The sequence below is a fragment of the Muntiacus reevesi genome, chromosome X, assembly GCF_963930625.1.
Source record: "Muntiacus reevesi chromosome X, mMunRee1.1, whole genome shotgun sequence".
NCBI classification, from domain to species: domain Eukaryota; kingdom Metazoa; phylum Chordata; class Mammalia; order Artiodactyla; family Cervidae; genus Muntiacus; species Muntiacus reevesi.
The window spans coordinates 47264183-47273149 of record NC_089271.1 but is presented as its reverse complement, the minus strand read 5'-3'; the positions used below and the strand labels follow the sequence as shown (position 1 = coordinate 47273149).

Genomic DNA, 8967 nt, shown 5'->3' with positions numbered 1-8967 from the left:
AGTACTCAACTGTCTTCTATTCACCTCTTAATCATCCTGCCAGCTCCACCTGGGTGACTCTTCCCAGGTTAATTGGAAATCATAAAAAAAGGAGTCTTTATTCTGTCTCAGGATCTGTGGGTGCAAAGATAAAGAACTCAACTTCTTTCCAAAGCATGGATGCATCACCCTCAGGGATTTTTACTTCCTAGATTCCTGAAATCTTTGGAAAAGTTATACTTTTCATAGGTCATCTTTATCTCCTGACATCTTCTTACAATGTGGGGTGAAAGTCACAGCATGGAAGTCTTTCTTCTCAAGCAGGAATAGATACTAGGAGTGTGAGCGTGTGTGTGTGTGTGTGTGTGTGTGTGTGTGTGTGTGTGTGTGTTTATCTTTCTGAATATGTGCACATGCAATGTACTTTTTAAATCATTCTCCTCGGTGAAGACCTGTTCTGGGCAAGTTCAACTTTTCCTAAGGTAATTCATGTCAAATCAACTTCTTCACCCTCTATGGAAGCTGACATGCACCACTTTTCAATACAATGTAACTCCAAGGTCATTTCAGATTTAACCAACAGCTGCCTCCCATACACTGATTACAAAAGTCAGAATTATACACAAAAGTGAACAAGGAGCCCTTTGTTTTACAGTAATAAAAGTAATGAATCAAGGAGTAGTACCATCCCCAGGGCCTGTATGCCTTTTGTTGTTGCTACATAAATTGTTCCAGAGTAGGAAAAAAAAAGAAAGCAAACATCTAAATTATTTTAATGATGCCAGTTAACATGGATATTACAAAAGATAAATGTCACACAAAAGATAAAATTACAGACTTAGGATCATATCTATATTACAGCAGGAAACTTCCAGAGATCATCTCTGTCCAAAACCTGATAATGTTTTACATACAAAATAAGCCAGTAAGAAAGTCCTAAGTATAGACCTAGTCTATACAGTGTAGACTAAACAAAAATGATGTGATAACATTGGACCTGTCTTAAGCAAGTAACTGGTTGGGAAAAAGACAAGATCTCCAGAAGAGAGGAAAAATATAAAGTTCCTCTAAGGTAGTTTCTCAGATTTTGTTCCATGAAATACAAGATCCAGGAAATGGCCCACAGAAAAAATTTCCATAATCAGATAGGCATGGGAAATGTTTTACTCTATCGCTCTCTCTTGGAGATTTACAAAGCAATATTTCAATACTAAAGTTTCTGGAAAATCCTGCAATGAAGTATCTATATACCTTTTTGCCACCAAGTGATTCCAAAACTTACTTGCTCTCTGAGTCTACTTTTTCGCCCTCCTCCTCTGACTGTTGACCCTGTTTCTCAGGGATAAAACCCTCCATGTTGGCAATTACCTCACACATCCTATAGCATTGTGGTTACCAAAATTTAATTGCTTTTTCACAAAGTTCCTGGGTAACGTTTGACCCAAAGGCCCAAAGATAAGGGACTAGTGGAAAGCATTTTAATCAATAAGCATTTATTAAGTATTTTCTGTAACTAGAGTACTGTGCTGAGGTTGGAGTAGGGGTGGAATGGGGAGAGAGCAATCACACAAGAGTATTGTTCTCTAGGAGTTCACAATATAGTGGGGGATTAAAAATTACCTCCCTTAGAAGTTCACTAGCAATTCAAAAGGTACCATTGGGCAGTAAGAGATAAATAGGTACATACAAGCAACCAGGCAAGGAGTGTGTTGAAGAACAAAGCAGGAAAGAATATAAGTTAACTTTCAAAAGTCTTTGGAGGTAAGGACTTTGGCTGGACCAGGAAGTATGGGAAAGAATTGGAAGAGAAGAGAGAAATAAAGAAGGTGTTCCCAGGAGGAGAAAGACCATGAAACAAAGGAGAGAGATAAGTAAGGTCAAAGTGTGTTTAGAAGTCAAGATTAAGTGTCAAGAAACTGGGTGCCTAAGTCCTGATGTCCTTGCTAGGTGGCTCAGGAAGGGGAATGTGAAGGAAGAAAGTATGAATCAAAGAACACTTACATCCCTTGAAAATGCCCAAATGCCTTTTCAAGACTATTGTGTCCCCCTAGGACTCCCACTGTGTATAGCAGAGCTGCTTCATTTTTCTCCCACATGTTCACATATAATGGTTTATTTCCCTCAAAGTCACCGAAAATAACTTCTGAGAACTTAGTTGGTATTTGCTGAGTGTTCTTGTATCCAACTGTCTCTCTTCTGTTGTATCTCAAGTGTCCCAGCCTGGAGTTGCTAGGCATATGCCACACTTGGGGTATTTGACAAACTGACACTACTACATGGAGTGTCCAACTCAGCTTGTCAAATACACGGAGCATGGCACTGCAGGAGGTTGGGCCAGGGTCTTCGGTGGAGAGACAAGATCTTCCTGGAAGATGTGACCTTGGATTGAAAGAGAGAGAAAGGAGTCACACCCTGAGCACCAGGGAAACTGCAGAGGCTGTAGGGACTAGGTGAATCACCAGAACAAGGAAGTGAATGAAATAGGCAATAAGACTTTTAACCAGAAGAAGGATCTTTATGGTATATGTGGAAGGCCCAGTTGATACTGCAGGTGAAGTCCCAGTGCCCAATTGGGAGGTTCTCAGGCCTGAGTCCTACAGCTATGGCATTTCTAGGGGTCCTGAGCTACAGTGAGGTTCTCTGTGCAGGACAGGACCAGGTCCCAGAGTTAATGCCCATGTCCCACCTCCCTATGGTTCTCACAGTGTTCTCACAGCTCACACAGTGTCCTATGCTATGTGTGCTACATGTGCTACTCAGTGCGTTATGTTCTCACAGTGTTATGGCTATGAACAAAGGCTTTTAGGCTAAGTGTGGGCATGAATTCTGGCTTTTCCATAAGTAGTTGAGAAATCTTGGGTAAATCTTTCCATCTTTCTGAACTCTAATTTTCCACATCCACAAAATGGGTGTAAGTATTGTTGGCAGTGGACTTGGCAGTCAGGTACTGGGATCATTCAATGCAGTCATCAGAAAAATAAAGAAGCTACCAGGAGCATGATCATGCATGCCTGGAACTTCTGAGAGAATTCCCTTAGCAATGCCCAAATCCTATTGCTAAAAGTTCTGGGTTGTCTGTGTCAAATTCTTCCCCTTCCCAGGTGTGGTAGTTGATCTATGAGAAAGTAACTTGCTTATATTAAATACTGGCATGAAAATTGCAAACATTCCAAGGAATATAAAACTGCCTCATGAGATGAGAAGGTCTTATCCCAGATAAGACAAGGCAGAGGGACTTTTTTGTCAATAAAACAGCAGAGTGCATTTTTGTTTAAAAAAAATAAACCTTAACTCTTTCAGCTGAATATATGTTGGTAAGGGAGTGATGTGTGTGCATGCATGCTATGTTGCTTCAGTTGAGTCTGACTCTTTGCAACCCTGTGGGCTGTAACCTACCAGGCTCCTCTGTCCTCTTGTCTCCAGGCAAGAATACTGGAGTGGGCTGCCATGCCCTCCTCCAGGGGAACATCCCACCCCATGGATCGAACCCGCATCTCATGTCTCCTGCATTGACAGGCAGGTTCTTTACCACTAGCCCCAGCAGGAAGACTCAAAAGGGTGACATGCTCCTCCAATTTGATATCTGAGAGTGACTTCAAACTTAAAGCTCTAAACAGTATTTTCCACTCTCTACCTATCCAATCATTTCCCTCTCTACCTACCCAATCCATTCCAAGTGACCCAGAAGTGTGGCTTTTTCAGCCAAAGCAACAATCATGATCACCAGATATGCCATAGTGGAAAGAATCAGACAAACTTTGATTCTAATGCTGCTGTGGGCACCAATTAGCCGACCATGGCTTTGGGGAAGTTTTCCCTTAGGTTTCAGTTGTCCTTTGAGCTTCAGTTGTCTCCCCTGGAAATGGTAACAAGAAAACTTACCTGGTAAAATTGTTGTAAAAGTGTCTGGCGGCCTTTCCAGAGCCTTTCGTATAGGAGCTCATGGACACCTTAGCTTGGTCCCTGGAGAAGCCAGTAAAGGAATCTGATTAACAGAGTTTGAGCTCAGGGTGGCCTGAGAGAGAGAGAACTGTACTGATGCATTTCTTCTATTATCATCTTTATTGACTACCAGCTTCTGTGAGAAGACCTGGATAAACTGGAGGTTCCCACAGCCTTCTGAACACCCTTTCTGACTTCATCCAAAGGGAAGAGAGATATGAAGAGATATAAAGATTCTTTTCAGTACATAAAATTTAAGAGCCTTATAGACCATTTTGTCCCAGTATTAATGGAAAGGGTCAGTAGTTGAGCTAAAACTATATTGATTTTATTTCCACTTTTGATGTTCTAGCCCATGTCTCTCCCATAGAGTATAATGAAAGCAAGTTTAGCTGAGAAAGGCTGGCCAACCCCATAGGAAGAAGAGGTGGATATCTACATGGAGTGGTATTGAGGGACACTGAAAGCTTTTCTCTTGGTCTGTTACACTACACAAAATATCACCTGTTCTCTGCCTACCCTGGGAGGTCTAACACACCAAGTAGTTAAGACTTGCCCTGCAACTGACCCTGTTGGGCCTCCTCATAGTGGGAGCAGTATGGATTTTTTTTCAGGCATAGTTAAACCCCCTGCTCAACCTCACCCAGAGATATTTACTCAGCATCACTTTCACATCCCTTCTCAACAGAGGGCTGACAACCTTCAAAATAAGAAATATAAAAACTAAAAGTCTCTGGACACAATTCATCTAATCCTCCCCCTCCTCTTTTTTGCAGAAGAGGCCAAAAATATGTGTCCTGGAATAGATAAAGGAGTTGTTCAAAGATACATAATGGGTAAACAGCAAAACCAGAACTGCTATACAAATATCCTGACTCCTGGTTCCAGAGAACTTTCCACTTCCACTTGGCTGTCTTCTAAACTGTCTGTTATTACCATTATAGGATTCAGGACAGAAGGGGACCAATGGGACCCTTCTTCTCCCCCACCCTTGATCCAGGGTTCATGAGAAGTGTCCAAAGAGAATGAGATGAGTAGATCCAAACCACCTTTAGTAGCCATGGACACTGCCCCAGTTTGGGAACCCAAACAAAGAGGGCAAGTGAATACTATACCTGTTTCTGAATTGGTGCCTTCATCTTGTAGGAGCCATAGGTTCCCTGGTGATGAGCCATCCTGCAGAAGTCAGAGGGAACTGGGCTTTATGCTTTGAGCAGGAAGGTCCTATGTTTTGAAGGGCCTTTGGTGTCTTCAAGAGGAAACAGAAATGAGGAAGATAAGGCTGAGGTTAGCCAACGGAAATCTGAGTGCAAAATGACAAAACAGTGCCGTTGTGAAAGGGTCTCCTACTGCAGCAACAGTCCCCACTGCCATGTTCTTGCCTACTGCCACTGAACTTCACCAGGTATTAATTCCCCAAGCTTCAGAAAGTCAGAGTAGAGAACTCTGGCTGCCTTAGGTTCTGCCTATGGCCAGAGAGTTTTCTTCAGAATTATTGAAGAAGTCCTGAAATGTAAAAGCTAAGACATTATCAAATGAAAATGTCCATTGTCAAAATTGAGAAACTGATCCTCTGAAGGATAAAAGGAAATGCCTGATATAAAAAAGCAAATTAGTGTCATACATGGAATTTGAATCTATTTCTGTCAATTCCAAATTCATACATTCTCTCACTCTGTTGGAATGTTTCCCGTTCCTGAAACATTCATTTTAACTCCATTGGCACAAAACATAATTTACAAGGGTAAATTTACAGGTACAAAATGAAGGGCTCCTTTAGGAAAAATCAAGATGGTGACAGCAGAACATTAAGCTAGGTTTGGGGTCTTTTTAAGCACGAGACCCTGTGAAACTTTACATATCACATACCTTTGAAGCTGGCCTTGCTAGCACAGTTCTGCCCACAGCTTGCATTCTGGCATCTAGGGAACTTAAGACAGAATGAAAAAAGAAAATTCACACTGGCAAAGCATTTATTATATGTTTTGCATAATGCTTTTATTATGTATTTTACATGTGTTATTTAATCAACAACCATCTGGTATAGTATTATCATTATTCCTATTTATAGGTGAGGAAACTGAGACACATAGAAGTGACTTGCCTAAAGAAACAAAACTGGGAAATCATTGAGAAGGCAGAATTTGCACTCAGGTCTTTCTGATTCCAAATATTAGGCTTTTTCTACCCTCTCATGTTGATTACAAAGAAAGCAATTGACCTTGAGAAGGAAAAGATAATATCAGACCCTTAAATTCAACTGTGACCTTCAGGATTCATGAGGAACATGACAGTTACGAGAAGAAAGTAAACGATTTCCTAGATCCTCTTGTTTACAATCCTTGGGCAGTCCCCGTTCACAGTCAGGAAGACTGAATTCCCATTATGCAGGACACTACATCATGAAACCTGATGACATGGCAGATGGCATGTCATAGAGGCAATTCCTGCTGTGTTTTCAGGCTATATTTGCATGATCACTCTCAATGATTGCAGTGCCCAAGTCTCAGTCCTTAGTCTACAGAACAGAAATAGGACTCTTTGCAGTACTCAAGGCTCAGTGAATAATCTATCCAAGCCACATACAGTAGTATAAATTCAGGTTCAAGAGAGAAAAAAAAAAAAAAAAAAAAAAAAAAAAAACACATCCTGGGAGCCAGGAGTTTTGTGTCCTACTCCCAGATCTGCCAGCTCTGTTCCCTCCCTTAATCTTAGTTTCCTATTTAACCAACAGAAATTGAACTAGATGATCTTGGTGGCCTCTCCAACTCAAACATTCCCTGGTTCCTTTATAACCCCTTCGATCATTGCCCCTCTCTCACTATGGTCTTCTCTGCATATGCAGGGCCTAGAGGCTCTAGGGGATAGCTTGAATAGGGATTCACTCACATTCACACTGCTCTGTAGAAAACTTTCTTCTACTGGAATAATTTATTGGCTTAGTCCTTGAGACTAGTTTCCCCAGATCTATCTTCTAGAAAGATTCAGTTCCTTTTTTGTTGTTGTTGTTGTTTCTTACTAAAACTTGGGGTGGAGTCAGGGTTGTCCCTTGAGCACCATCCTAGGGAGGGACCCTTCTTCTCTACTTATATCCTAGAGATTGAGTAATTTCAGCTACCCACTCTTTTTCTTTTTTTTTCTCATTTATCAGTTAAGGTACTCTCCTAGATTTTTAACAGGGACCCCCTGGAAACAACATCTTCAATTAAAGTAGCAATTGTTGTTATTGAGTTGCTATCATGTTTGACTCTTTCTGTCCCATGGACAGGCTTTCTGGTCCTTCACTATCTCTTGTAGTTTGCTCAGATTCATGTCCATTGAGTCGGTGATGCTATCTAACCATCTCATTCTCTACTGCCCCCTTCTTCTTTTGCCTTCATTCTTTCCCATCAGAGTCTTTTCCAATAAGTCAGCTCTTCACATCAGGTGGTCAAAGTATTAGAGCTTCAGTTTCAGCATCAGCCTTTCTAATGAATATTCAGGGTTGATTTTCTTTATGATTAACTGGTTTGATCTCCTTGCTGCCCAAGGGACTCTAGAGAGTCTTCTCCAGCACCACAATTTGAAAGCACCAGTTCTTCAGCACTCAACCTTATTTATGGTCCAACTCTCACTTCCATACATGACTATTGGGAAAACCATAGCTTTGACTATACAGACCTTTGTTGGCAAAGAGTTGTCTCTGCTTTTTAATGCTTTCTAGCTTGAAGAAGACTCTTGAGAGTCCCTTGGACTGCAAGGAGATCCAACCAGTCCATTCTAAAGGAGATCAGTCCTGGGTGTTAATTGGAAGGACTGATGCTGAAGCTGAAACTCCAATACTTTGGCCACCTCATGCGAAGAATTGACTCACTGGAAAAGACCCTGATGCTGGGAGGGATTGGGGGCAGGAGGAGAAGGGGATGACAGAGGATAAGATGGCTGGATGGCATCACCGACTCGATGTTCCTGAGTTTGAGTAAGCTCCGGGAGTTGTTGATGGACAGGGAGGCCTGGCATGGTGCGATTCATGGGGTCACAAGGAGTCGGACATGACTGAGCGACTGAACTGAACTGAACTGAGGTTTATCATAGCTTTCTTTCCAAGGAGCAAATGTCTTTTAATTTCCTGGTTGTAGTCACCATCCACAGTAATTTTGGAGGCTAAGAAAATAAAATCTGTCACTACTTCCACTTTTATCCCTTATATTTGCCATGAAGTGATAGGACTGGATGCCCTAATTTTATTTTTTTGAATGTTGAGTTTTAAGCCAACTTTTTCACTCTCCTCTTTCACCCTCATCAGGAGACTCTTTGGCTTCTCTTCACTTTCTACCATTAAAGTGATATCATCTACATGTCTGAGGTTGTTGATATTTCTCCCAGCAATCTTGATTCCAGTTTTGATTTATCCAGCCTGGAATTTCATATGATGTACTCTGCATGATGGCAAATTTGAGCTTCATAGTAGGTCCATGAAAAAAGAGTGTTCAGAGTCAGGAGGATCTACAACTCATGCCTACTGTGCAAAAGGTCTGAATTACAGCAAATAACATGGGGCTCCTCAGAGTCTCTTTTTACCTCACAAACACAAAGTATGCTGGGATGGGCCAAATTTGCAGCAGTACAAAAAAGGGACTTTTCCTTTAGGTCTGTTGTCCAACCAAAAGACAGAATTCTTTCATTCTGTATGTTCTTTGGCTTGACTGTACTTATGAGCCAAGATATGGGGAAAGAGAGGTGCATAAGGGGAGCAGGCAGAAGGTGCTGGAGTCTCACACTGTAGGCACATTCATTTATTCACTCAGTGCTGGAATGAAAAAGTAAAAAAAACACTGAGTTTTGAGTCAGAATTCCTATGTCTTAGATGCTGTGTTATAGCCCCTGGGTTATAGATCCAGCTCTGAAACTCATTAATTGTATGTCCTTGAAAAATCATGTACAACTTGTTTGAGCACCAGCACACATCATATTAAGGAATTCTCAAGCTAGAGAGGAGAGGATTGTAGGCATGCATCCAAGGAAATAAATATTTCTACTTGTGAGACAAGTGATTTGATGAAGGTA

General features: G+C 41.3%; 1 long non-coding RNA gene across 1 annotated transcript; it reads right to left on the bottom strand.

The window, feature by feature from the left end:
* Window positions 1-762: 762 nt before the first annotated feature.
* On the bottom strand, window positions 763-5152 carry LOC136153976 (uncharacterized). The gene is made up of 3 exons (XR_010660465.1): window positions 5037-5152; window positions 3862-3942; window positions 763-2358 (listed from the first exon to the last, which is right to left on the bottom strand). It is a non-coding gene; the product is annotated as an uncharacterized lncRNA (long non-coding RNA).
* Window positions 5153-8967: the final 3815 nt, after the last annotated feature.